The following is a 25994-nucleotide window of genomic DNA, read 5'->3' as shown; positions in this document are numbered from 1 at the left end:
TAGGAGTTGGTTAGAAGTAAGAGTCTTAAGTAGGAGTCCTATTAGGAGTTAGGGTTTAGAAGCCCTATAAATAGCCATGTATTCCTCCTCTTTTCTCAAGCAATAGATGAATCTTTTCTGCAGCCTTTGAGCAGCAAACTAAGGGAGGAACCCCTATAGAGTTCCAAGGAGGCCGATCCCCTAAAGAGATCAACCCCAAGTTTAGAATCTGCAAGGGTTCTATCACCATCCTAGTTCTACTCTGGCCCAAGCACGCTTAACTTCGGAGTTCTGATGGGATCCGGTGATTTAGTGCTGGCATTATCGCACCCGTTTCGCGTGCTTCGTCCCTCGCCTATGTTCACGTCGCGGTCGGCGCATCAACGTCCGGAGCCTCTCACCCGTCACGAAACCGTCGGCGCTTTCTCGAACGTTCACGAAATCCCTATTGCAAGCTCTCTCCGAGCCCTAGCCCGACGACTGCGTATCGGTCACGGCAAGCGCGTGCCGAAACCATCGGCACTTTCTAGAACAATCTCGGAATCGCTATTGCGACCCCAATCCGGAAAGCTCTCTCTGAGCCACTCGATACTGACTGCATAGCGGTCACGGAAAATTCCTAGCCCCAAATCAATCGTCTCGGAGCTCTACGGTTGATGTTTCGTATCCCGGGACGTAAAAAGGAGTGCAACACGAGGAATTCTTGGGGGATCACCCATCCTGGTTCTACTATGGCCCAAGCACGCTTAACTTCGGAGTTCTGATGGGATCCAGTTATTTTGTGCTGGCATTATCGCACCCGTTTCGCGTGCTTCGTCCCTCGCATATGTGCATGTCGCGGTCGGCGCATCAACGTCCGGAGCCTCTCGACCGTCACGAAACCGTCGGCGCTTTCTCGAACGTTCACGAAATCCCAATTGCAAGCTCTCTCCGAGCCCTAGTCAGACGACTGCGTATCGGTCACGGCAAGCGCGTGCCGAAACCATCGGCAATTTCTAGAACGATCTCGGAATCGCTATTGCGACCCCAATCCGGAAAGCTCTCTCCGAGCCCTTTGATACTGACTGCGTAGCGGTCACGGAAAATTCCCAGCCCCAAAAATATCGTCCCGGAGGTCTACGTTAGATGTTTCATATCCCGGGACGCAAAAAGGAGTGCAACACGAGGACTTACCTGGGGGTCACCCATCCTAGTTCTACTCTGGCCCAAGCACGCTTAGCTTCGGAGTTCTGATGGGGTCCGGTGCTTTAGTGCTGGCATTATCGCACCCGTTTCGCGTGCTTCGTCCCTCGCCTATGTGCACGTCGCGGTCGGCGCATCAACGTCAGGAGCCTCATGCCCGTCACGAAACCGTCGGCGCTTTCTTGAACGTTCACGAAATCCATATTGCAAGCTCTCTCCGAGCCCTAGCCCGATGACTGCGTATCGGTCACGCCTAGCGTGTGCCGAAACCATCGGCACTTTCTAGAACGATCTCGGAATCGCTATTGCGACCCCAATCCGGAAAGCTCTCTCCGAGCCCATCGAAACTGAATGCGTATCGGTCACGAAAAATTCCCAGCCCCAAAAATATCGTCTCGGAGGTCTAAGTGAGATGGTTCGTATCTCGGGACGCAAAAAGGAGTGCAACATGAAAACTTCCCAGGGGGTCACCCATCCTAGTTCTACTCTGGCCCAAGCACGCTTAACTTCGGAGTTCTGATGGGATCCGGTGATTTAGTGTTGGCATTATCGCACCCGTTTCGCGTGCTTCGTCCCTCGCCTATGTGCACGTCGCGGTCGGCGCTTCAACGTAAATGCGTATCGGTCACGAAAAATTCCCAGACCCAAAAATATCGTCTCGGAGGTCTAAGTGAGATGGTTCGTATCCCGGGACGCAAAAAGGAGTGCAACACGAAAACTTCCCAGGAGGTCACCCATCCTAGTTCTACTCTGGCCCAAGCACGCATAACTTCGGAGTTCTGATGGGATCCGGTGATTTAGTGCCGGCATTATCGCACCCGTTTCGCGTGCTTCGTCCCACGCCTATGTGCACGTCGCGGTCGGCGCTTCAACGTACGGAGCCTCTTGCCCGTCACGAAACCGTCGGCGCTTTCTCGAACGTTCACGAAATCCTTATTGCAAGCTCTCTCCTAGCCCTAGCACGACGACTGCGTATCGGTCATAGCAAGCGGGTGCCGAAACCATCGGCACTTTCTAGAACGATCTCGGAATCGCTATTGCGACCACAATCCGGAAAGCTCTCTCCGAGCCCCTCGATACTGACTGCGTACCGGTCATGGAAAATTCCCAGCCCCAAAAATATCGTCTCGGAGCTCTATGGTAGATGTTTCGTATCCCGGGACCCAAAAAGGAGTGCAACATGAGGAATTCCTGGGGGGTCACCCATCCTAGTACTACTCTGGCCCAAGCACGCTTAACTTCGGAGTTCTGATGGGATCCGGAGATTTAGTGCTGGCATTATCGCACCCGTTTCGCGTGCTTCGTCCCACGCATATGTGCACGTCACGGTCGGTGCATCAACGTCCGTAGCCTCTCGCCCGTCAAGAAACCGTCGGTGATTTCTCGAACGTTCACGAAATCCCTATTGCAAGGTCTCTCCGAGCCCTAGCCCGACGACTGCGTATCGGTCACGGCAAGCGCGTGACGAAACCATCGACACTTGCTAGAACGATCTCGAAATCGCTATTGCGACCCCAATCCGGAAGCTCTCTCTGAGCCCCTCGATACTGACTGCGTAGCGGTCACGAAAAATTCCCAGCCACAAAAATATCGTCTCGGAGGTCTACGTGAGATGTTTCGTATCCCGGGAGGCAAAAAGGATTGCAACACGAGGACTTACCAGGGGGTCACCCATCCTAGTTCTACTCTGGCCCAAGCACGCTTAACTTCGGAGTTCTGATGGGATCCGGTGATTTAGAGATGGCATTATCGCACCCATTTCGCGTGCTTCGTCCCTCGCCTATGTGCACGTCGCGGTCGGCGCATCAACGTCCGGAGCCTCTTGCCCGTCACGAAACCGTCGGCGCTTTCTCGAATGTTCACGAAATCCCTATTATAAGTTCTCTCCGAGCCCTAGCCCGACGACGGCGTATCTGTCACTGCAAGCGCGTGCCGAAACCATCGGCACTTTCTAGAATGATCTCGGAATCGCTATTGCGACCCCAATCCGGAAAGCTCTCTCCGAGCCATTCGATACTGACTATGTAGCGGTCATGGAAAATTCCCAGCCACAAAAATATCGTCTCGGAGCTCTATGGTAGATGTTTCGAATCCCGGGACGCAAAAAGGAGTGCAACACGAGGAATTCCCTGGGGGTCACCCATCCTAGTACTACTCTTGCCCAAGCACGCTTAACTTCGGAGTTCTGATGGGATCCGGAGATTTAGTGCTGGCATTATCGCACCCGTTTCGCGTGCTTCGTCCCTCGCATATGTGCACGTCGCGGTCGGTGCATCAACGTCTGTAGCCTCTCGCCCGTCACGAAACCGTCGGTGATTTCTCGAACGTTCACGAAATCCCTATTGCAAGCTCTCTCCGAGCCCTAGCCCAACGACTGCGTATCGGTCACGGCAAGCGCGTGCCGAAACCATCGGCACTTGCTAGAACGATCTCGGAATCGCTATTGCGACCCCAATCCGGAAAGCTCTCTCCGAGCACCTCGATACTGACAGCGTAGCGTTCACGAAAAATTCCCAGCCCCAAAAATATCGTCTCGGAGGTCTACGTGAGATGTTTCGTATCCCGGGACGCAAAAAGGAGTGCAACACGAGGACTTCCCAGGGGGTCACCCATCCTAGTTCTACTCTGGCCCAAGCACGCTTAACTTCGGAGTTCTGATGGGATCCGGTGATTTAGTGCTGGCATTATCGCACCCGTTTCGCGTGCTTCGTCCCTCGCCTATGTTCACGTCGCGGTCGGCGCATCAACGTCCGGAGCCTCTCACCCGTCACGAAACCGTCGGCGCTTTCTCGAACGTTCACGAAATCCCTATTGCAAGGTCTCTCCGAGCCCTAGCCCGACGACTGCGTATCGGTCACGGCAAGCGCGTGCCGAAACCATCGGCACTTTCTAGAACAATCTCGGAATCGCTATTGCGACCCGCTCTGATACCAATTGTTAGGATCGAGAGCACTAAGAGGGGGGGGGTGAATTAGTGCAGCGGAAATTTTACAGCGATTAAAACCGAAAGCTGCGTTCGTTCGATAGAAACTATTATGATGCAAAAGCTGATTCACAGTTTGTATCTAAGTGCAGTTTGCGTCTAAGCGCAGATTGCGTCTAAACGCAGTTTGCGTTTAAACACAGTTTGCGTCTAAGCGCAGTTTTGCGTCTAAGCGCAGTTTGCGTCTAAACACAATTTTCGTCTAAGCGCAGTTTTGCGTCTAAGCGCAGTTTGCGTCTAAACGTAGATTTACGTCTAAGCGTAGTTTTACGTTCAAAAGCAGTTTACGTCTAAAACACAGTTTTACGTCTAAGCAGAATCAAGACGTAAACGTAAACTGCAAAGAAACTTGTTCGCAGAAATCAGTTTGCAGTTATAAACAGAATCAAGACGTAAACGTAAACTGCAAAGCAACTCATTCGCAGAAATCAGTTTACAGTTATAAACAGAATCAAGACGTAAACGTAAACTGCACAGAACCTTGTTCGTAAAAGCGCAGAAGACAGTTTGCAGTTGTAAATGAAATCAAGGCGTAAACGTAAACTGCACAGAATTCGTTCGTAAAAGCGCAGAGAGCAGAGGCTAAGTAGGAGGTTTGCAGTAATGATAAAGTGCTCAAAATAAACGCAAACCAAAGATTTAGAGTGGTTTGGTCAGTCTTGACCTACTCCACTTTTGGCTTCCTCCACCGATGAGGTCACCGACGTCAACTAGAAGCCTTCCTTCAATAGGCGAAGGCCAACTACCCTCTTACAGATTCACTCCTTTTGACGGGCTTAGGAGACAACCCTTATAGATGTTTTCTCTCCTCTCTTTACAACTCAACCTTGAAGAACAGAAGGAGGAGGAAAACTAGCAGTTTTGAGCTCTAAGAACCACTGAAAAGATCAAGATTTCGGGTAAGTTCTTGCCGTCTCAGTGCTGAATGGGTGGGGTATTTATAGGCCCCAACCCAATTCAAATTTGGAGCTCAAAACGATCAAATCCCGGAATTCCGGGATCAGGCGGTTGCACCTCCTGACTGGAGAGGTTGCACCGCCTGGCAGAGCTCGAAGACCGAGCTCAGGCGGTGCCACCTCTCTGCCAGGGAGGTTGCACCGCCCAGTCTTGCTCGAAGACTGAGCTCAGGCGGTGCCACCTCTCTGTCAGGGAGGTTGCACCGCCCAGTCTTGCTCGAAGACTGAGCTCAGGCGGTGCCACCTCCCGGCTGGAGAGGTTGCACCGCCCAGTCTCGCTGGGAGGCTTAGCCCAGGCGGTGCCACCTCCTGGCCTAGGCGGTTGCACCTCCTGGCACTATTCCAGATCACTGGTTGGGCTCCAAACTTGGCCCAAACCAGTCCGAATTCGGGCCCAATTGGCCCAAGATTAAGTTAATGGGATCACCTCCCATTTTCCAACTTAATCAACGTGCTAACTACGATTAGTTCTAAGACAATTTCTGCAGCTTTGCTTCGGTGCGTCAATCGCTTCTTCCGGTGAGTTTCCGGCGAACTTCCGCCGATCATCCGATGAACCCTCGGTGATGCTCCTGTGGACTTCCGGCAAACTCCTGGACTTTGCGACGATCCACTTGGCAAGTTCTGACGAGCTTCGCTTGGCAAGCTTCTGGACTTCTCGGATCTGTTCTCGCACAACCTCCGACGACCGTCCGAACTTCCGTCGAACTCTCGAACTCCCAACGTGATCATGAACTTGACTCCGGCGCAACTCCTGCTGCTTGTCTATCTTTCATCGTAGTTAATCCTGCACACTTAAAACAAACACTTCGATCGAGACAATTAATACTAAGCATTAATCACGTTGTCCGGCATGTCATTGGTCTCTCGACGCTTCGTCCGATTCTTCGGTGCATCGTCCTTTCCTGCAGCCTATTGCCCAATCGGCCAGTTGACTCCGCAACTCCGATATCCTTGGCACAATACCTGCTCTTCTTGGCCCGATGCCCGAGTCCACGGTCCGAAGCCTTCTGTCGATACGTCGACCGATCCACCGGCCCGACGTCCAATCTTCTGACATGTTCCTCCGGTACAACATGATGTTCCTGCTTTAATTGTCTCATCCTGATCAAAGCATCCTGCGTCACTCAAAACGAATATTAAATCATAAACATATATCAAGTAGTTTCATCATCAAAATACGAGATTCAACAAGCTCTACGTGAGATGTTTCGTATCCCGGGACGCAAAAAGGAGTGCAACACGAGGACTTCCCAGGGTGTCACCCATCCTAGTTCTACTCTGGCCCAAGCACGCTTAACTTCGGAGTTCTGATGGGATCTGGTGATTTAGTGCTGGCATTATCGCACCCGTTTCGCGTGCTTCGTCCCTCGCCTATGTTCACGTCGCGGTCGGCGCATCAACGTCCGGAGCCTCTCGCCCTTCACGAAACCATCGGCGCTTTCTCGAACATTCATGAAATCCCTATTGCAAGCTCTCTCCGAGCCCTAGCCCGACGACTGCGTATCGGTCACAGCAAGCGCATGCCGAAACCATCGGCACTTTCTAGAACGATCTCGGAATCGCTATTGCGACCCAATCCGGAAAGCTCTCTCCGAGCCCCTCGATACTGATTGCATAGCGGTCACGGAAAATTCCCAGCCCCAAAAATATCGACTCGGAGGTCTACGTGAGATGTTTCGTATCCCGGGACGCAAAAAGGATTGCAACACGAGGACTTACCAGGGGGTCACCCATCCTAGTTCTACTCTGGCCAAAGCACGCTTAACTTCGGAGTTCTGATGGGATCCGGTGATTTAGAGCTGGCATTATCGCACCCGTTTCGCGTGCTTCGTCCCTCGCCTATGTGCACGTCGCGGTCGGCGCATCAACGTCCGGAGCCTCTTGCCCGTCACGAAACCGTCGACGCTTTCTCGAACGTTCACGAAATCCCTATTATAAGCTCTCTCCGAGCCCTAGCCCGATGACGGCGTATCGGTCACTGCAAGCGCGTGCCGAAACCATCGGCACTTTCTTGAACGATCTCGGAATCGCTATTGCGACCCCAATCCGGAAAGCTCTCTCCGAGCCCCTCGATACTGACTATGTAGCGGTCATGGAAAATTCCCAGCCCCAAAAATATCATCTCGAAGCTCTATGGTAGATGTTTCGAATCCCGGGACGCAAAAAGGAGTGCAACACGAGGAATTCCCTGGGGGTCACCCATCCTAGTACTACTCTTGCCCAAGCACGCTTAACTTCGGAGTTCTGATGGGATCCGGAGATTTGGTGCTGGCAGTATCGCACCCGTTTCGCGTGCTTCGTCCCTCGCATATGTGCACGTCGCGGTCGGTGCATCAACGTCCGTAGCCTCTCGCCCGTCACGAAACCGTCGGCGATTTCTCGAACGTTCACGAAATCCCTATTGCAAGCTCTCTCCGAGCCCTAGCCCAACGACTGCGTATCGGTCACGGCAAGCGCGTGCCGAAACCATCGGCACTAGCTAGAACGATCTCGGAATCGCTATTGCGACCCCAATCCGGAAAGCTCTCTCCGAGCACCTCGATACTGACAGCGTAGCGGTCACGAAAAATTCCCAGCCCCAAAAATATCGTCTCGGAGGTCTACGTGAGATGTTTCGTATCCCGGGACGCAAAAAGGAGTGCAACACGAGGACTTCCCAGGGGGTCACCCATTCTAGTTCTACTCTGGCCCAAGCACGCTTAACTTCAGAGTTCTGATGGGATCCGGTGATTTAGTGCTGGCATTATCGCACCCGTTTCGCGTGCTTCGTCCCTCGCCTATGTGTATGTCACGATCGGCGCATCAACGTCCGGAGCCTCATGCCCGTCACGAAACCGTCGGCGCTTTCTCGAACGTTCACGAAATCCCTATTGCAAGCTCTCTCCAAGCCCTAGCCCGACGACTGCGTATCGGTCACGGCTAGCGCGTGCCGAAACCATCGGCACTTTCTAGAACGATCTCGGAATCACTATTACGACCCCAATCCGGAAAGCTCTCTCCGAGCCCCTTGAAACTGAATGCGTATCGGTCACGAAAAATTCCCAACCCCAAAAATATCGTCTCGGAGGTCTAAGTGAGATGGTTCGTATCCCGGGACGCGAAAAGGAGTGCAACACGAGGACTTCCCAGGGGGTCACCCATCCTAATTCTACTCTTGCCCAAGCACGCTTAACGTCGGAGTTCTGATGGGATCCGGTGATTTAATGCTGGCATTATCGCACCCGTTTCGCGTGCTTCGTCCCTCGCCTATATTCACGTCGCGGTCGGCGCATCAACGTCCGGAGCCTCTCGCCCTTCACGAAGCCGTCGGCGCTTTCTCGAATGTTCACGAAATCCCTATTGCAAGCTCTCTCCGAGCCCCAGCCCGACAACTGCGTATCGGTCACAGCAAGCGCGTGCCGAAACCATCGGCACTTTCTAGAACGATCTCGGAATCGCTATTGCGACCCAATCCGGAAAGCTCTCTCCGAGCCCCTCGATACTGATTGCATAGCGGTCACGGAAAATTCCCAGCCCCAAAACAATCATCTCGGAGCTCTACATGAGATGTTTCGTATCCCGGGACGCAAAAAGGAGTGCAACACGAGGACTTCCCAGGGTGTCACCCATCCTAGTTCTACTCTGGCCCAAGCACGCTTAACTTCGGAGTTCTGATGGGATCCGGTGATTTAGTGCTGGCATTATCGCACCCATTTCGCTTGCTTCGTCCCTCGCCTATGTGTACGTCGCGGTCGGCGCATCAACGTCCAGAGCCTCATGCCCGTCACGAAACCTTCGGCGCTTTCTCGAACGTTCACGAAATCCCTATTGCAAGCTCTCTCCGAGACCTAGCCCGACGACTGCGTATCGGTCACGGCTAGCGCGTGCCGAAACCATCGGTACTTTCTAGAATGATCTCGGAATCACTATTGCGACCCCAATCCGGAAAGCTCTCTCCGAGCCCCTCGAAACTAAATGCGTATCGGTCACGAAAAATTCCCAGCCCCAAAAATATCGTCTCGGATGTCAAAGTGAGATGGTTCGTATCCCGAGACGCAAAAAGGAGTGCAACACGAGGACTTCCCAAGGGGTCACCCATCCTAGTTCTACTCTGGCACAAGCACGCTTAACTTCGGAGTTCTGATGGGATCCGGTGATTTAGTGCTGGCATTATCGCACCTGTTTCACGTGCTTCGTCCCTTGCCTATGTTCACGTCGCGGTCGGCGCATCAACGTCCGGAGCCTCTCGCCCGTCACGAAACCGTCGGCGCTTTGTCGAACGTTCACGAAATCCCTATTGCAAGCTCTCTACGAGCCCTAGCCCGACGACTGCGTATCGGTCACGGCAAGCGCGTGCCGAAACCATCGGCACTTTCTAGAACGATCTCGGAATCGCTATTGCGACCCCAATCCGGAAAGCTCTCTCCGAGCCCCTCGATACTGACTGCATAGCGGTCACGGAAAATTCCCAGCCCCAAAACAATCATCTCGGAGCTCTACGGTAGATGTTTCGTATCCCGGGACGCAAAAAGGAGTGCATCACGAGGAATACCTGGGGCGTCACCCATCCTGGTTCTACTCTGGCCCAACCACGCTTAACTTCGGAGTTCTAATGGGATCCGATGATTTAGTGCTGGCATTATTGCACCCGTTTCGCGTGCTTCGTCCCTTGCCTATGTGCACGTCGCGGTCGGCGCATCAACATCCGGAGCCTCATGCCCGTCACGAAACCGTCGGCGCTTTCTCGAACGTTCACGAAATCCCTAATTCAAGCTCTCTCCGAGCCCTAGCCCGACGACTGCGTATCGGTCACGGCTAGCGCGTGCCGAAACCATCGGCATGTTCTAGAACGATCTCGTAATCGCTATTGCGACCCCAATCCGGAAAGCTCTCTCCGAGCCCCTCGAAACTGAATGCATATCGGTCACGAAAAATTCCCGGCCCCAAAAATATCGTCTCGGAGGTCTAAGTGAGATGGTTCGTATCCCAAGACGCAAAAAGGAGTGCAACACGAGGACTTCCCTAGGGGTCACCCATCCTAGTTCTACTCTGGCCCAAGCACGCTTAACTTCGGAGTTCTGATGGGATCCGGTGATTTAGAGCTGGCATTATCGCACCCGTTTCGCGTGCTTCGTCCCTTGCCTATGTTCACGTCGCGGTCGGCGCATCAACATCCGGAGCCTCTCGCCCGTCATGAAACCATCGGCGCTTTCTCGAACGTTCACTAAATCCCTATTGCAAGCTCTCTCTAAGCATTAGCCTGACGACTGCGTATCGGTCACGGCAAGCGCGTGCCGAAACCATCGGCAATTTCTAGAACGATCTCGGAATCGATATTGCGACCCCAATCCGGAAAGCTCTCTCCGAGCCCCTCGATACTGACTGCATAGCGGTCACGGAAAATTCCCAGCCCCAAAACAATCATCTCGGAGCTCTACGATAGATGTTTCGTATCCCGGGACGCAAAAAGGAGTGCAACACGAGGAATTCCTGGGGGGTCACCCATCCTGGTTCTACTCTGGCCCAAGCACGCTTAACTTCGGAGTTCTGATGGGATCCGATGATTTAGTGCTGGCATTATCGCACCCGTTTCGCGTGCTTCGTCCCTCGCCTATGTGCACGTCGCGGTCGGCGCATCAACGTCCGGAGCCTCATTCCCGTCACGAAACCGTCGGCGCTTTCTCGAACGTTCACGAAATCCCTATTTCAAGCTCTCTCCGAGCACTAGCCCGACGACTGCGTATCGGTCACGGCTAGCGCGTGCCGAAACCATCGGCACTTTCTAGAACGATCTCGTAATCGCTATTGCGACCCAAATCCGGAAAGCTCTCTCCGAGCCCCTCAAAAATGAATGCATATCGGTCACGAAAAATTCCCGGCCCCAAAAATATCGTCTCGGAGGTCTAAGTGAGATGGTTCGTATCCCAAGACGCAAAAAGGAGTGCAACACGAGGACTTCCCTAGGGGTCACCCATCCTAGTTCTACTCTGGCCCAAGCACGCTTAACTTCGGAGTTCTGATGGGATCCGGTGATTTAGAGCTGGCATTATCGCACCCGTTTCGCGTGCTTCGTCCCTTGCCTATGTTCACGTCGCGGTCGGCGCATCAACATCCGGAGCCTCTCGCCCGTCATGAAACCATCGGCGCTTTCTCGAACGTTCACGAAATCCCTATTGCAAGCTCTCTCTAAGCCTTAGCCTGACGACTGCGTATCGGTCACGGCAAGCGCGTGCCGAAACCATCGGCAATTTCTAGAACGATCTCGGAATCGATATTGCGACCCCAATCCGGAAAGCTCTCTCCGAGCCCCTCGATACTGACTGCATAGCGGTCACGGAAAATTCCCAGCCCCAAAACAATCATCTCGGAGCTCTACGATAGATGTTTCGTATCCCGGGACGCAAAAAGGAGTGCAACACGAGGAATTCCTGGGGGGTCACCCATCCTGGTTCTACTCTGGCCCAAGCACGCTTAACTTCGGAGTTCTGATGGGATCCGATGATTTAGTGCTGGCATTATCGCACCCGTTTCGCGTGCTTCGTCCCTCGCCTATGTGCACGTCGCGGTCGGCGCATCAACGTCCGGAGCCTCATTCCCGTCACGAAACCGTCGGCGCTTTCTCGAACGCTCACGAAATCCCTATTTCAAGCTCTCTCCGAGCACTAGCCCGACGACTGCGTATCGGTCACGGCTAGCGCGTGCCGAAACCATCGGCACTTTCTAGAACGATCTCGGAATCGCTATTGCGACCCCAATCTGGAAAGCTCTCTCCGAAGCACGCTTAACTTCGGAGTTCTAATGGGGTCCGGTGCTTTAGTGCTGGCATTATCGCACCCGTTTCGCGTGCTTCGTCCCTCGCCTATGTGCATGTCGCGGCCGGCGCATCAACGTCCAGAGCCTCTTGCCCGTCACGAAACCATCGGCGCTTTCTCGAACGTTCACGAAATCCCTATTGCAATCTCTCTCCGAGCCCTACGCCCAATGACTGCGTATCGGTCACGGCAAGCGCGCGTCAAAACCATCGGCACTTTCTAGAACGATCTCAGAATCGCTATTGCGACCCCAATTCGGAAAGCTATCTCCGAGCCCAACGATACTGACATCGTAGCGGTCACGGCAAATTCCGAGCCCCAAAACAATCGTCTCGGAGGTCTACGGGAGATGTTTCGTATCTCGGGACGCAAAAAGGAGTGCAACACGAGGACTTCCCAGGGGGTCACCCATCCTAGTACTACTATCTCTAATTCACGCTTAACTGCGGAGTTCTGATGGGATCCGGTGCTTTAGTGCTGGCATTATCGCACCCGTTTCGCGTGCTTCGTCCCTCGCCTATGTGCACGTCGCGGCCGGCCCATAAACGTCCGGAGCCTCTTGCACGTCACGAAACCGTCGGCGCTTTCTCGAACGTTCACGAAATCCCTATTGCAAGCTCTCTCCGAGCCCTAGCCCGACGACCGCGTATCGGTCACGACAAGCGCGTGCCGAAACGATCGGCACTTTCTAGAACGATCTCGGAATCGCTATTGCGACCCCAATCTGGAAAGCTCTCTCCGAAGCACGCTTAACTTCGGAGTTCTAATGGGGTCCGATGCTTTAGTGCTGGCATTATCGCACCCGTTTCGCGTGCTTCGTCCCTCGCCTATGTGCATATCGCGGCCGGCGCATCAACGTCCGGAGCCTCTTGCCCGTCACGAAACCATCGGCGCTTTCTCGAACGTTCACGAAATCCCTATTGCAAGCCCTCTCCGAGCCCTACGCCCAACGACTGCGTATCGGTCACGGCAAGCGCGCGTCAAAACCATCGGCACTTTCTAGAACGATCTCGGAATCGCTATTGCGACCCCAATTCGGAAAGCTATCTCCGAGCCCAACGATACTGACATCGTAGCGGTCACGGCAAATTCCGAGCCCCAAAACTATCGTCTCGGAGGTCTACAAGAGATGTTTCGTATCTTGGGACGCAAAAAGGAGTGCAACACGAGGACTTCCCAAGGGGTTACCCATCCTAGTACTACTCTCTCCAAAGCACGCTTAACTTTGGAGTTCTGATGGGGTCCGGTGCTTTAGTGCTGGCATTATCGCACCCGTTTCGCGTGCTTCGTCCCTCGCCTATGTGCACGTCGCGGCCGGCGCATCAACGTCCGGAGCCTCTTGCCCGTCACGAAACCGTCGGCGCTTTCTCGAACGTTCACGAAATCCCTATTGCAAGCCCTCTCCGAGCCCTACGCCCAACGACTGCGTATCGGTCACGGCAAGCGCGCGTCGAAACCATCGACACTTTCTAGAACTATCTCGGAATCTCTATTGCGACCCCAATTCGGAAAGCTCTCTCCGAGCCCCACGATACTGACATCGTAGCGGTCACGGCAAATTCCGAGACCCAAAACAATCGTCTCGGAGGTCTACGGGAGATGTTTCGTATCTCGGTACGCAAAAAGGAGTGCAACACGAGGACTTCCCAGGGGGTCACCCATCCTAGCACTACTCTCTCTAATTCACGCTTAACTGCGGAGTTCTGATGGGATCCGGTGCTTTAGTGCTGGCATTATCGCACTCGTTTCGCGTGCTTCGTCCCTCGCCTATGTGCACGTCGCGGCCGGCCCATAAACGTCCGGAACCTCTTGCCCGTCACGAAACCTTCGGCGCTTTCTCGAACGTTCACGAAATCCCTATTGCAAGCTCTCTCCAAGCCCTAGCCCAACGACTGCGTATCGGTCACGGCAAGCGCGCGTCGAAACCATCGGCACTTTCTAGAACGATCTCGGAATCGCTATTGCGACCCCAATCCGGAAAGCTCTCTCCGAGCACCAGGATACTGCCTGCGTAGCGGTCACGGCAAATTCTGAGCCCCAAAACAATCGTCTCGGAGGTCTACAGGAGATGTTTCGTATCTTGGGACGCAAAAAGGAGTGCAACACGAGGACTTCCCAACGGGTTACCCATCCTAGTACTACTCTCTCCAAAGGACGCTTAACTTCGGAGTTCTGATGGGGTTCGGTGCTTTAGTGCTGGCATTATCGCACCCGTTTCGCGTACTTCGTCCCTCGCCTATGTAGACGTCGCGGCCGGCGCATCAACGTCCGGAGCCTCTTGCCCGTCACGAAACCGTCGGCGCTTTCTCGAACGTTCACGAAATCCCTATTGCAAGCTCTCTCCGAGCCCTAGCCCGACGACCGCGTATCGGTCATGACAAGCGCGTGCCGAAACCATCGGCACTTTCTAGAACGATCTCGGAATCGCTATTGGGACCCCAATCCGGAAAGCTCTCTCCGAGCCCCACGATACTGACTGCGTAGCGGTCACGGCAAATTCCGAGCCCCAAAACTATCGTCTCCGAGGTCTACAGGAGATGTTTCGTATCTTGGGACGCAAAAAGGAGTGCAACACGAGGACTTCCCAAGGGGTTACCCATCCTAGGACTACTCTCTCCAAAGCACGCTTAACTTTGGAGTTCTGATGGGGTCCGGTGCTTTAGTGCTGGCATTATCGCACCAGTTTCGCGTGCTTCGTCCCTCGCCTATGTGCATGTCGCGGCCGGCACATCAACGTCCGGAGCCTCTTGCCCGTCATGAAACCGTCGGCGCTTTCTCGAACGTTCACGAAATCCCTATTGCGTGCTCTCTCCGAGCCCTACGCCCAACGACTGCGTATCGGTCACGGCAAGCGCGCGTCGAAACCATCGGCACTTTCTAGAACGATCTCGGAATCGCTATTGCGACCCCAATTCGGAAAGCTATCTCCGAGCCCCACGATACTGACATCGTAGCGTTTACGGCAAATTCCGAGCCCCAAAACAATCGTCTCGGAGGTCTACGGGAGATGTTTCGTATCTCGGGACGCAAAAAGGAGTGCAACATGAGGACTTCCCAGGGGGTAACCCATCCTTGTACTACTCTCTCTAATTCACGCTGAACTGCGGAGTTCTGATGGGATCCGGTGCTTTAGTGCTGGCATTATCGCACCCGTTTCGCGTGCTTCGTCCGTCGCCTATGTGCACGTCGCGGCCGGCCCATCAACGTCCGGAGCCTCTTTCCCGCCACGAAACCTTCGGCGCTTTCTCGAACGTTCACGAAATCCCTTTTGCAAGCTCTCTCCAAGCCCTAGCCCAACGACTGCGTATCGGTCACGGCAAGCGCGCGCCGAAACCATCGGCACTTTCTAGAACGATCTCGGAATCGCTATTGCGACCCCAATCCGGAAAGCTCTCTCCGAGCCCCACGATACTGACTGCGTAGCGGTCACGGCAAATTCCGAGCCCCAAAACAATCGTCTCGGAGGTCTACAGGAGATGTTTCGTATCTTGGGACACAAAAAGGAGTGCAACACGAGGACTTCCCAAGGGGTTACCCATCCTAGTACAACTCTCTCCAAAGCACGCTTAACTTTGGAGTTCTGATGGGGTCCGGTGCTTTAGTGCTGGCATTATCGCACCCGTTTCGCGTGCTTCGTCCCTCGCCTATGTGCATGTCGCGGCCAGCGCATCAACATCCGGAGCTTCTTGCCCATCACGAAACCGTCGGTGCTTTCTCGAACGTTCACGAAATCCCTATTGCAAGCTCTCTCCGAGCCCTACGCCCAACGACTGCGTATCGGTCACGGCAAGCGCGCGTCGAAACCATTGGCACTTTCTAGAACGATCTCGGAATCGCTATTGCGACCCCAATTCGGAAAGCTATCTCCGAGCCCCACGATACTGACATCGTAGCGGTCACGGCAAATTTCGAGCCCCAAAACAATCGTCTCGGAGGTCAACGGGAGATGTTTCGTATCTCGGGACGCAAAAAGGAGTGCAACACAAGGACTTCCCAGGGGGTAACCCATCCTAGTACTACTCTCTCTAATTCACGCTGAACTGCGTAGTTCTGATGGGATCCGGTGCTTTAGTGCTGGCATTATCGCACCCGTTTCGCGTGCTTCGTCCCTCGCTAATGTGCACGTCGCGGCCGGCGCATCAACGTCCGGAGCCTCTTGCCCGTCACGAAACCGTCGGCGCTTTCTCGAACGTTCACGAAATCCCTATTGCAAGCTCTCTCCGAGCCCTAGCCCAACGACTGCGTATCGGTCACGGCAAGCGCACGTCGAAACCATCGGCACTTTCTAGAACGATCTCGGAATCGCTGTTGCGACCCCAATCCGGAAAGCTCTCTCCGAGCCCCACGATACTGACAGCGTAGCGGTCACGGCAAATTCTGAGCCCCAAAACAATCGTCTCGGAGGTCTACAGGAGATGTTTCCTATCTCGGGACGCAAAAATGAGTGCAACACGAGGACTTCCCAGGGGTTCACCCATCCTAGTACTACTCTCTCTAATTCACGCTTAATTTCGGAGTTCTGATGGGATCCGGTGCTTTAGTGCTGGCATTATCGCACCCGTTTCGCGTGCTTCGTCCCTCGCCTATGTGCATGTCGCGGCCGGCGCATCAACGTCCGGAGCCTCTTGCCCGTCACGAAATCGTCGGCGCTTTCTCGAACTTTCACGAAATCCCTATTGCAAGCTCTCTCCGAGCCCTACGCCCAACGACTGCGTATCGGTCACGGTAAGCGCGCGTCGAAACTATCGGCACTTTCTAGAACGATCTCGGAATCGCTATTGCGACCCCAATCCAGAAAGCTCTCTCCGAGCCCCACGATACTAACTGCGTAGCGGTCACGGTAAATTCCGAGCCACAAAACAATCGTCTCGGAGGTCTACAGGAGTTGTTTCGTATCTCGAGACGCAAAAAGGAGTGCAACACGAGGACTTCCCAGGGGGTCACCCATCCTAGTACTACTCTCTCTAATTTATGCTTAACTTCGGAGTTCTGATGGGATCCGGTGCTTTAGTGTTGGCATTATCGTACCCGTTTTGCGTGCTTCGTCCCTCGCCTATGTGCACGTCGCGGCGGGCGCATCAACGTCCGGAGCCTCTTGCCCGTCACGAAACCTTCGGCGCTTTCTCGAACGTTCATGAAATCCCTATAGCAAGCTCTCTCTGAGCCCTAGCCCAACGACTGCGTATCGATCACGGCAAGCACGCGTCGAAACCATCGGCACTTTCTAGAACGATCTTGGAATCGCTATTGCGACCTCAATCCGGAAAGCTCTCTCCGAGCCCCACGATACTGACTGCGTAGCGGTCACGGTAAATTCCGAGCCCCAAAACAATCATCTCGGAGGTCTACGGGAGATGTTTCGTATCTCGGGACGCAAAAAGGAGTGCAACACGAGGACTTCCCAGGGGGTCACCCATCCTAGTACTACTCTCGCCAAAGCACACTTAACTTCGGAGTTCTGATGGGGTCCGGTGCTTTAGTGCTGGCATTATCGCACCCGTTTCGCGTGCTTCGTCCCTCGCCTATATGCATGTCGCGACCGGCACATCAACGTCCGGAGCCTCTTGCCCGTCACGAAACCGTCGGCGCTTTCTCGAACGTTCACAAAATCCCTATTGCAAGCTCTCTCCGAGCCCTAGCCCAACGACTGCGTATCGGTCACGGCAAGCGCGCGTCGAAACCATCAGCACTTTCTAGAACGATCTCAGAATCGCTATTGCGACCCCAATCCGGAAAGCTCTCTCCAAGCCCCACGATACTGACGGCGTAGCGGTCACGGCAAATTCTGAGCCCCAAAATAATCGTCTCGGAGGTCTACGGGAGATGTTTCGTATCTCGGGACGCAAAAAGGAGTGCAACACGAGGACTTCCCAGGGGGTCACCCATCCTAGTACTACTCTCTCTAAATCACGCTGAACTTCGGAGTTCTGATGGGATCCGGTGCTTTAGTGTTGGCATTATCGCACCCTTTTCGCGTGCTTCGTCCCTCGCCGATGTGCACGTCGCGGCCGGCGCATCAACGTCCGGAGCCTCTTGCCCGTCATGAAACCGTCGGCGCTTTCTCGAACGTTCACTAAATCCCTATTGCAAGCTCTCTCCGAGCCTTAGCCCAACGACTGCGTATCGGTCACGGCAAGCGCGCGTCGAAACCGTCGGCGCTTTCTAGAACGATCTCGGAATCGCTATTGCGACCCCAATCCGGAAAGCTCTCACCGAGCCCCACGATACTGACAGCGTAGCGGTCACGGCAAATTCCGAGCCCCAAAACAATCGTCTCGAAGGTCTACGGGAGATGTTTCGTATCTCGGGACGCAAAAAGGAGCGCAACACGAGGACTTCCCAGGGGGTCACCCATCCTAGTACTACTCTCTCCAAAGCACACTTAACTTCGGAGTTCTGATGGGGTCCGGTGCTTTAGTGCTGGCATTATCGCACACGTTTCGCGTGCTTCGTCCCTCGCCTATGTGCATGTCGCGGCCGGCGCATCAACGTCCGGAGCCTCTTGCCCATCACGAAACCTTCGGCGCTTCCTCGAACGTTCACGAAATCCCTATTGCAAGCTCTCTCCGAGCCTTAGCCCAACGACTGCGTATCGGTCACGGCAAGCGCGCGTCGAAACTATCGGCACTTTCTTGAACGATCTCGGAATCGCTATTGCGACCCCAATCCGGAAAGCTCTCTCCGAGCCCCACGATACTGACAGCGTAGCGGTCATGGCAAATTCCGAGCCCCAAAACAATCGTCTCGGAGGTCTACGGGAGATATTTCGTATCTCGGGACGCAAAAAGGAGTGCAACACGTGGACTTCCCAAAGGGTCACCCATCCTAGTACTACTCTCTCCAAAGCACGCTTAACTTCGGAGTTCCGATGCGGTCCGGTGCTTTAGTGCTTGCATTATCGCACCCGTTTCGCGTGCTTCGTCCCTCGCCTATGTGCATGTCGCGGCCGGCGCATCAACGTCCGGAGCCTCTTGCCCGTCACGAAACCGTCGGCGCTTTCTCGAACGTTCACGAAATCCCTATTGCAAGCTCTCTCCGAGCCCTAGCCCAATGACTGCGTATCGGTCACGGCAAGCGCGCGTCGAAACCATCGGCACTTTCTAGAACGATCTCGGAATCGCTATTGCTACCCCAATCCGGAAAGCTCTCTCCGAGCCCGACGATACTGACTGCGTAGCGGTCACGGCAAATTCCGAGCCCCAAAACAATCGTCTCGGAGGTCTACGGGAGATGTTTCGTATCTCGGGACGCAAAAAGGAGTGCAACACGAGGACTTCCCAGGGCGTCACCCATCCTAGTACTACACTCTCTAAATCACGCTTAACTTCGGAGTTCTGATGGGATCCGGTGCTTTAGTGTTGGCATTATCGCACCCTTTTCGCGTGCTTCGTCCCTCGCCGATGTGCACGTCGCGGCCGGCGCATCAACGTCCGGAGCCTCTTGCCCGTCATGAAACCGTCGGCGCTTTCTCGAACGTTCACTAAATCCCTATTGCAAGCTCTCTCCGAGCCTTAGCCCAACGACTGCGTATCGGTCACGGCAAGCGCGTCGAAACCATCGGCGCTTTCTAGTACGATCTCGGAATCGCTATTGCGACCCCAATCCGGAAAGCTCTCACCGAGCCCCACGATATTGACAGCGTAGCGGTCACGGCAAATTCCGAGCCCCAAAACAATCGTCTCGAAGGTCTATGGGAGATGTTTCGTATCTCGGGACGCAAAAAGGAGTGCAACACGAGGACTTCCAAGGGGGTCACCCATCCTAGTACTACTCTCTCCAAAGCACACTTAACTTCGGAGTTCTGATGGGGTCCGGTGCTTTAGTGCTGGCATTATCGCACCCGTTTCGCGTGCTTCGTCCCTCGCCTATGTGCATGTCGTGGCCAGCGCATCAACGTCCGGAGCCTCTTGCCCGTCACGAAACCTTCGGCGCTTTCTCGAACGTTCACGAAATCCCTATTGCAAGCTCTCTCCGAGCCCTAGCCCAATGACTGCGTATCGGTCATGGCAAGCGCGCGTCGAAACCATCGGCACTTTCTAGAACGATCTCGAAATCGCTATTGCGACCCCAATCCGGAAAGCTCTCTCCGAGCCCCACGATACTGACTGCGTAGCGGTCACGGCAAATTCCGAGCCCCAAAACAATCGTCTCGGAGTTCTACGTGAGATGTTTCGTATCTCGGGACGCAAAACGGAGTGCAACACGAGGACTTCCCAGGGTGTCACCCATCCTAGTACTACTCTCTCTAAATCACGCTTAACTTCGGAGTTCTGATGGGATCCAGTGCTTTTGTGCTGACATTATCGCACCCTTTTTGCGTGCTTCGTCCCTCGGCGATGTGCACGTCGCGGCCGGCGCATCAACCTCCGGAACCTCTTGCCCGTCACGAAACCGTCGGCGCTTTCTCGAATGTTCACTAAATCCCTATTGCAAGCTCTCTCCGAGCCCTAGCTCAACGACTGCGTATCGGTCACGACAAGCGCGCGTCGAAACCATCGGCACTTTCTAGAACGATCTCGGAATCGCTATTGCGACCCCAATCCGGAAAGCTCTCTCCGAGCCCCACGATACTGACAGCATAGCGGTCACGGCAAATTCCGAGCCCCAAAACAATCGTCTCGGAGGTCTACGGGAGATGTTTCGTATCTCGGGACGCAAAACGGAGTGCAACACGAGGACTTCCCAGGGGGTCACTGATAGAACCCTTGCAGATTCTAAACTTGGGGTTGATCTCTTTAGGGGATCGGCCTCCTTGGAACTCTATAGGGGTTCCTCCCTCCAAGTTGCTGCTCAAAGGCTGCAGAAAAGATTCATCTATTGCCTATGAAAAGAGAAGGAATACATGGCTATTTATAGGGCTTCTAAACCCTAACTCCTAATAGGACTCCTACTTAAGACTCTTACTTCTAACCAACTCCTAATAGGACTCCTAGTCAAGACTCCTATTCCCTTACAACTCCTAATTCTTCTCTAAGAAAACACCTCCTACATGAATGCCTCTCTCAATTAGGACTCTCCTAGCTAGAGTCCTAACAGAATGTCCCTCTCAATTAGGACTCTCCTAGCTAGAGTCCTAACAGTTTTACATGAATGTCCCTCTCAATTAGGACTCTCCAAGCTTGAGTCCTAACAGACCCGCCCTCTTCAAATCAGCCTTGTCCTCGAGGCTGATGATTCATGAATTCTGGGAATTTGATCTTCAAGTCGTCATAGTTCTCCCAAGTGTCATCTTCTATTGGTAGGTTCGCCCACTGTATTAGCACTTCATTAGTGGGTCGTCGTCGTCGAGTCACGATCCGTCGATCAATAATGGCACTTGGCTGGGTCTGGAGTCTCTTTGGGTAGTCATATTTGGTGGGTGGATTTGGGCTGTCTCCAAGCACCTATTTAAAACTTCCGTCTGGCTGTTGGTTTGTGAGTGATATGTCGTACTCTTTTTCAATTTAGTACCCTGCATATGGAATAACTTTGTCCAAAATCTTCTCTTGAAGATGCAAGTAGAATTTGTCACAAGCACAATGTGTCCCTTATAGCATAATTCTTTTGAGTCCCGATTGTAATGAGCCACGGAGCTTGGTGCTTCCTCTAATTTTTTTTGTATCTTACTGGTCTCCGAATCTTCCTGCCATTCCATCTTAATATCCTTAAGGAAGTCGCTGGTTGGAAGTAAAATGATAAAAAATTCAGCTTGCTCAAGTAGCTGCGAAAGCGCATCGGCAACAATATTCTCTTTCCACCTTATGTAAGTTATTTCATAATCAAATCCAAGAAGTTTTGTTACCCATTTTTTATGCTCAGGGGATGATATATTTCGCTCCAAAAAGTACTTAAGGCTTTTTTGGTCGGTTTTAATTTGAAATCGTCGACCAATCAAGTAGGGTCTCCACCGCGTTGCTGCGCGCACAATGGCGAGCATCTCCTTATCATATGTTGACTTATTTTGATAGGAGGGAGATAATGCCTTGCTAGTGTATGCGAGTGTTCGACCATCTTGCATGAGAATGGCTCTAATTCTGACTCCAGATGTGTCGGCCTCAATAATGAAGGGTCGGTTGAAATCTGGTAGTGTTAGCATCGGCATTGTCGTCATGGCTGCCTTAAGTTTGTCGAAGGCTGTGGAGGCTTTGTCCAACCATTGGAGGACATCTTTTTTCAGTAACGAAGTAAGTGGTGCACTGATCTTTCCATAGTTTTTCACGAACTTGCGGTAGTAGCCTGTTAAACCTAGAAAGCCATATAGCAATTTTATTTTTCTCGGGGTCAGCCAGTTTTGCATTGCTCCAATTTTGAAGGGGTCCACCGTCACACCTTCCTCTGATATGATATGCGCAAGATATCCCAACTTTTGTTGAAGAAAGTAAAAATTTTTAGTGGCCGTTGTGTGTTCGAAAGGCGGTTTTTGGTATGACTTCTTCGTACACTCGTATTTGATAATACCCGGATCAAAGGTCCATCTTTGTGAAGATTTGTGCTCCCTTTCATATAGCAATTCATCTAGTACTGGAATAGGGTATTTATCCTTGATGGTTATGCCATTGAGAGCTCGGTAATCAACGCATATTCGCCATGTTCCGTCCTTCTTATGTACAAGTAGCACCGGTGAAGAGTAGAGGTTGCAACTTGGCCAAATAACTCCTGTTTCGAGCATCTCTTTTATAATCCTTTCTATTTCATCATTCTGGAGATGTAGATACTGATATGGCCAAGTATTTACTGAAGATTTGCCTGGAAGAATCGTTATACAATGATCATGCCGACGGGTAAGAGGTAGGTTGCACGGTTCATCAAATATATTTGAAAATTCAGCAAGCAAAGGAAGTAGATTTGGATCTTCAAATTCTATTGGCTCTCCCTTAGTTTGCTGCTCAAGTTGTACCAAAAAGCCACTGCATGCTTTGTGCAAAACATTCTCCATTTGTTGTGTGCAAATCGTTGTTATGTCGCCCCCACGTTTCCCGTGCAATGTCACATGTTTCTCCTTACTATAAAATTTCATAATTAGTTTCATAAAATTTCAGAAAATATCACCTAATGTCATCAACCATTTAATTCTGAGCATGGCCTCATGATTGTTAAGAGGGAGAAGGAAGAAATCTATAATTATCTCTTGATCCTTCAGCAATAGTTTCTTCTGCGGGCGCCTACGATCACAATTCAATATCCATCCGTTGATGACCTTAACATCAAACCTGCAGCGATTCTCGATAGGTAATGCTATCCGAACAACAAGCTTACTATATAGGAAGTTAGTAGTACTGCCCGTGTCGATGAGAACAGTGATCGGTTGTTGTTTGAGAAGGCCTCCAACTTTCATCGTTTGCGGGTTTGAGTAGCTGGCTAGTGCGTGTACTGTAACGTCAGTCAGTTGTGGCTCTTCTTTCGCATCTTCTTCTTCATGTTCAAGGCTCTCTTTTGGATGTTCAATGACCTCTTCTTCTATCGATTCAATCATAAGAAGTCCTCCTTTACTACAGCGATGCTCACGGCTCCACGGCTCGTCACAATGCCAACATAACCCCTTCGCATATCGCTCCCGAAGCTCTTCTCCTGTTAACCTCTTTGGTGCAGGGACTTGGTCGACAGTAGGGGGGGCTGAGGGCTTCAATATTACTGGTTGAGGAGCAACCCTAGTCCTCCGAGCTTCATGGTTCAATTACTCCTCTTGATGTCGTGTGAAAGAGATGGCTGCCATAAGCGTATACGGTTGTCGCGCTTTAACTTCTCCTCGGATCTCCGGCTTCAAGCCCTCAATGAAGGTCCTCAATAGCTGTTTTTGAGACCAATCATGAGTTTGATTAGATAACCTTTCAAACCTGGTTTGGTACTCCTGAATGGTGGAGGTTTGTTGGATCTTTGCTAGTTGTTCGTCAATATTCTCGTAATCGGTTGGTCTGAAGCGAATCAGCAGTCCTTCTTTAAATTGACGCCATGAAAGGACTCCATAAGTATGTTCAAACCAGTCAAACCACTGTATAGCATCCCCTTCAAGATGTATAGCTGCAATTTTCACCATAGATACATCCGCGGTTTTGTGGTACCGAAAATATCGCTCCGCGCGCGAGATCCAACCAATCGGGTCTCCTTCTTCCCATCTAGGGAAGTCCACTCTCATGCATGGATAGTTGGGGTTGGTCATAGAGCCTACCCTCCCTTGGAAGTCATCTCTTCGGGCTTGGTGTGATTGGGCAAAGCTCTCTCCTTGATATGATTTCTTCGGGCTTAGTGGTCGGCCCAATCTGAGTTCGGTAAAGAGCGTCCGAATCTTATCCTCCATTCGCACCTCCAAGGCTTCGAATTTAGCATTGATTGACTCCTTAGATGCCATAGTATATGGCCCCAAATCAATGATGTTAAGATCTCTCTTTTGCTGTTGGGTTAAAGGCATGTATAGGTTGAGAGAAGTGATGGTCAAAAGTGTTGGTGGATTGGTGGATGTAGGCTGCGGTTTAGGCTTGTTTTGTGGCTGTTTTGGGTGCAGTTTGAGGGTGTGGTTTGGTAGAGTTTTAGGGCGGTGGATGAAAGTTTTGGATCTGTGGTAGATGGTAGCAAAGGTTTGACAGAAATCCGTGGAAGTTGCAGCAAGTATGTGCTGTCTTGTAAGAGTAGAATTATCGTCGAAGAAACAACGGTTTCTCGACGTAATTTCCACCAAAAACTTGAGAGAATTGAGGAGGGAATTGATAGCAAAATCACAGTTTATATGACAGCAAGGATATCTAATTTAATCAAGAAAATTTCGGCAGTATAACAGCAAAGAAATTGGTGCAAGTTGCAACTGCAGAATTATCGTCGAAAATTTTCAGCGGGTTACGATGAAAATTTGCAGCAACATAAAATCATTTTTAGAGATGAATTTCTTAATAGATCAATCTTAGATGGAAGCCAAGATGATATATGAAGTCTATAAGAAATTTCATTCAAAAAAGATTGCAAATAGATGGGTTAAGGCAACGATATGCAGCTGAAATTTTCTGCGGCATAGATTTTCAAGTGCAGCAGATTGGACATAAAAGATCAGAAGTTTATATTGAGAATTTTTCGATGAAACCAAAGGGAAATCTACTATTAGGAAGTGTCAAAGATGTCATAAAAATTTCGTAGAAATTTGGATAGAAAAAGCACAGTAGCAAGATCAAACAGATGGTGCTATGCGGCTTGAATTCTGCAATTCAAGTGCAACAGATTGGACATAAAAGATCAGTAGTTTATACTGAGAATTTTTTGATGAAACCAAAGGGAAATCCACTGTTAGGAAGTGTCAAAGATGTCATAAAAATTTCGTAGAAATTTGGATAGAAAAAGCACAGTAGCAAGATCAAATAGATGGTGCTATGCGGCTGGAATTCTGTTGCAATTCACGGGGAGATCAAAGGATGATCCGCGGTGGTGGAGATGATGTCGGAATTCGGTGACGATCTTTTAAGCAATTGTGGGAATTGCTTTGGATGGTTGTGGAGGGTTGATGGATGGCTGTGGAAGGGCAGCGAGACGCCAAGAACGCTGCTCTGATACCAGGTGTTAGAACCCTTGCAGATTCTAAACTTGGGGTTGATCTCTTTAGGGGATCGGCCTCCTTGGAACTCTATAGGGGTTCCTCCCTCCAAGTTGCTGCTCAAAGGCTGCAGAAAAGATTCATCTATTGCCTATGAAAAGAGAAGGAATACATGGCTATTTATAGGGCTTCTAAACCCTAACTCCTAATAGGACTCCTACTTAAGACTCTTACTTCTAACCAACTCCTAATAGGACTCCTAGTCAAGACTCCTATTCCCTTACAACTCCTAATTCTTCTCTAAGAAAACACCTCCTACATGAATGCCCCTCTCAATTAGGACTCTCCTAGCTAGAGTCCTAACAGAATGTCCCTCTCAATTAGGACTCTCCTAGCTAGAGTCCTAACAGTTTTACATGAATGTCCCTCTCAATTAGGACTCTCCAAGCTAGAGTCCTAACAGTCACCCATCCTAGTACTACTCTCTCTAAATCACGCTTAACTTCGGAGTTCTGATGGGATCCAGTGCTTTTGTGCTGACATTATTGCACCCTTTTTGCGTGCTTCGTCCCTCGGCGATGTGCACGTCGCGGCCGGCGCATCAACGT

The 25994-nt window shown here is 51.8% G+C and overlaps 21 non-coding genes and 16 pseudogenes across 21 annotated transcripts; all 37 read right to left on the bottom strand.

The window, feature by feature from the left end:
- Positions 1-661: 661 nt before the first annotated feature.
- On the bottom strand, positions 662-780 carry LOC135604473 (5S ribosomal RNA; annotated as a pseudogene).
- A 350-nt stretch (positions 781-1130) lies between these two features.
- LOC135601568 (5S ribosomal RNA) lies at positions 1131-1249 on the bottom strand. The gene has a single exon (XR_010483858.1). It is a non-coding gene; the product is annotated as a 5S ribosomal RNA (ribosomal RNA).
- A 350-nt stretch (positions 1250-1599) lies between these two features.
- On the bottom strand, positions 1600-1718 carry LOC135602026 (5S ribosomal RNA; annotated as a pseudogene).
- Positions 1719-1862: 144 nt separating this feature from the next.
- Positions 1863-1981, bottom strand: LOC135600647 (5S ribosomal RNA). The gene has a single exon (XR_010482965.1). It is a non-coding gene; the product is annotated as a 5S ribosomal RNA (ribosomal RNA).
- A 350-nt stretch (positions 1982-2331) lies between these two features.
- On the bottom strand, positions 2332-2450 carry LOC135599942 (5S ribosomal RNA). Its single transcript, XR_010482279.1, has one exon. It is a non-coding gene; the product is annotated as a 5S ribosomal RNA (ribosomal RNA).
- Positions 2451-2799: 349 nt separating this feature from the next.
- LOC135603355 (5S ribosomal RNA) lies at positions 2800-2918 on the bottom strand (annotated as a pseudogene).
- Positions 2919-3268: 350 nt separating this feature from the next.
- Positions 3269-3387, bottom strand: LOC135599549 (5S ribosomal RNA). The gene has a single exon (XR_010481903.1). It is a non-coding gene; the product is annotated as a 5S ribosomal RNA (ribosomal RNA).
- Positions 3388-3737: 350 nt separating this feature from the next.
- LOC135602123 (5S ribosomal RNA) lies at positions 3738-3856 on the bottom strand. The gene has a single exon (XR_010483953.1). It is a non-coding gene; the product is annotated as a 5S ribosomal RNA (ribosomal RNA).
- A 2476-nt stretch (positions 3857-6332) lies between these two features.
- On the bottom strand, positions 6333-6451 carry LOC135601321 (5S ribosomal RNA). The gene has a single exon (XR_010483616.1). It is a non-coding gene; the product is annotated as a 5S ribosomal RNA (ribosomal RNA).
- A 349-nt stretch (positions 6452-6800) lies between these two features.
- LOC135603375 (5S ribosomal RNA) lies at positions 6801-6919 on the bottom strand (annotated as a pseudogene).
- A 350-nt stretch (positions 6920-7269) lies between these two features.
- LOC135604092 (5S ribosomal RNA) lies at positions 7270-7388 on the bottom strand. Its single transcript, XR_010484192.1, has one exon. It is a non-coding gene; the product is annotated as a 5S ribosomal RNA (ribosomal RNA).
- A 350-nt stretch (positions 7389-7738) lies between these two features.
- Positions 7739-7857, bottom strand: LOC135600054 (5S ribosomal RNA). Its single transcript, XR_010482388.1, has one exon. It is a non-coding gene; the product is annotated as a 5S ribosomal RNA (ribosomal RNA).
- Positions 7858-8207: 350 nt separating this feature from the next.
- LOC135600510 (5S ribosomal RNA) lies at positions 8208-8326 on the bottom strand. Its single transcript, XR_010482831.1, has one exon. It is a non-coding gene; the product is annotated as a 5S ribosomal RNA (ribosomal RNA).
- Positions 8327-8675: 349 nt separating this feature from the next.
- LOC135600561 (5S ribosomal RNA) lies at positions 8676-8794 on the bottom strand. The gene has a single exon (XR_010482880.1). It is a non-coding gene; the product is annotated as a 5S ribosomal RNA (ribosomal RNA).
- A 350-nt stretch (positions 8795-9144) lies between these two features.
- On the bottom strand, positions 9145-9263 carry LOC135601202 (5S ribosomal RNA). The gene has a single exon (XR_010483503.1). It is a non-coding gene; the product is annotated as a 5S ribosomal RNA (ribosomal RNA).
- Positions 9264-9613: 350 nt separating this feature from the next.
- LOC135599261 (5S ribosomal RNA) lies at positions 9614-9732 on the bottom strand (annotated as a pseudogene).
- A 350-nt stretch (positions 9733-10082) lies between these two features.
- On the bottom strand, positions 10083-10201 carry LOC135600485 (5S ribosomal RNA). The gene has a single exon (XR_010482806.1). It is a non-coding gene; the product is annotated as a 5S ribosomal RNA (ribosomal RNA).
- Positions 10202-10551: 350 nt separating this feature from the next.
- On the bottom strand, positions 10552-10670 carry LOC135600931 (5S ribosomal RNA). The gene has a single exon (XR_010483240.1). It is a non-coding gene; the product is annotated as a 5S ribosomal RNA (ribosomal RNA).
- Positions 10671-11020: 350 nt separating this feature from the next.
- On the bottom strand, positions 11021-11139 carry LOC135600483 (5S ribosomal RNA). Its single transcript, XR_010482804.1, has one exon. It is a non-coding gene; the product is annotated as a 5S ribosomal RNA (ribosomal RNA).
- Positions 11140-11489: 350 nt separating this feature from the next.
- On the bottom strand, positions 11490-11608 carry LOC135600930 (5S ribosomal RNA). Its single transcript, XR_010483239.1, has one exon. It is a non-coding gene; the product is annotated as a 5S ribosomal RNA (ribosomal RNA).
- A 661-nt stretch (positions 11609-12269) lies between these two features.
- On the bottom strand, positions 12270-12388 carry LOC135603205 (5S ribosomal RNA; annotated as a pseudogene).
- A 661-nt stretch (positions 12389-13049) lies between these two features.
- Positions 13050-13168, bottom strand: LOC135600581 (5S ribosomal RNA). The gene has a single exon (XR_010482899.1). It is a non-coding gene; the product is annotated as a 5S ribosomal RNA (ribosomal RNA).
- Positions 13169-13519: 351 nt separating this feature from the next.
- On the bottom strand, positions 13520-13638 carry LOC135602688 (5S ribosomal RNA; annotated as a pseudogene).
- A 350-nt stretch (positions 13639-13988) lies between these two features.
- LOC135603169 (5S ribosomal RNA) lies at positions 13989-14107 on the bottom strand (annotated as a pseudogene).
- A 350-nt stretch (positions 14108-14457) lies between these two features.
- Positions 14458-14576, bottom strand: LOC135602493 (5S ribosomal RNA; annotated as a pseudogene).
- A 351-nt stretch (positions 14577-14927) lies between these two features.
- Positions 14928-15046, bottom strand: LOC135604208 (5S ribosomal RNA; annotated as a pseudogene).
- Positions 15047-15396: 350 nt separating this feature from the next.
- On the bottom strand, positions 15397-15515 carry LOC135601160 (5S ribosomal RNA). The gene has a single exon (XR_010483462.1). It is a non-coding gene; the product is annotated as a 5S ribosomal RNA (ribosomal RNA).
- Positions 15516-15866: 351 nt separating this feature from the next.
- Positions 15867-15985, bottom strand: LOC135604613 (5S ribosomal RNA; annotated as a pseudogene).
- A 350-nt stretch (positions 15986-16335) lies between these two features.
- Positions 16336-16454, bottom strand: LOC135604055 (5S ribosomal RNA; annotated as a pseudogene).
- A 351-nt stretch (positions 16455-16805) lies between these two features.
- On the bottom strand, positions 16806-16924 carry LOC135604207 (5S ribosomal RNA; annotated as a pseudogene).
- A 350-nt stretch (positions 16925-17274) lies between these two features.
- LOC135599690 (5S ribosomal RNA) lies at positions 17275-17393 on the bottom strand. The gene has a single exon (XR_010482036.1). It is a non-coding gene; the product is annotated as a 5S ribosomal RNA (ribosomal RNA).
- A 350-nt stretch (positions 17394-17743) lies between these two features.
- LOC135602085 (5S ribosomal RNA) lies at positions 17744-17862 on the bottom strand (annotated as a pseudogene).
- Positions 17863-18212: 350 nt separating this feature from the next.
- LOC135600334 (5S ribosomal RNA) lies at positions 18213-18331 on the bottom strand. Its single transcript, XR_010482657.1, has one exon. It is a non-coding gene; the product is annotated as a 5S ribosomal RNA (ribosomal RNA).
- A 350-nt stretch (positions 18332-18681) lies between these two features.
- Positions 18682-18800, bottom strand: LOC135600254 (5S ribosomal RNA). Its single transcript, XR_010482580.1, has one exon. It is a non-coding gene; the product is annotated as a 5S ribosomal RNA (ribosomal RNA).
- A 350-nt stretch (positions 18801-19150) lies between these two features.
- LOC135602721 (5S ribosomal RNA) lies at positions 19151-19269 on the bottom strand (annotated as a pseudogene).
- Positions 19270-19617: 348 nt separating this feature from the next.
- On the bottom strand, positions 19618-19736 carry LOC135600332 (5S ribosomal RNA). The gene has a single exon (XR_010482655.1). It is a non-coding gene; the product is annotated as a 5S ribosomal RNA (ribosomal RNA).
- A 350-nt stretch (positions 19737-20086) lies between these two features.
- On the bottom strand, positions 20087-20205 carry LOC135602636 (5S ribosomal RNA; annotated as a pseudogene).
- Positions 20206-25994: the final 5789 nt, after the last annotated feature.

Source organism: Musa acuminata, chromosome BXJ2-1 (genome assembly GCF_036884655.1).
Source record: "Musa acuminata AAA Group cultivar baxijiao chromosome BXJ2-1, Cavendish_Baxijiao_AAA, whole genome shotgun sequence".
Lineage (NCBI taxonomy): Eukaryota > Viridiplantae > Streptophyta > Magnoliopsida > Zingiberales > Musaceae > Musa > Musa acuminata.
Note: the sequence above shows the minus strand (reverse complement) of the source record. Positions and strands in the feature narration are given on the sequence as shown.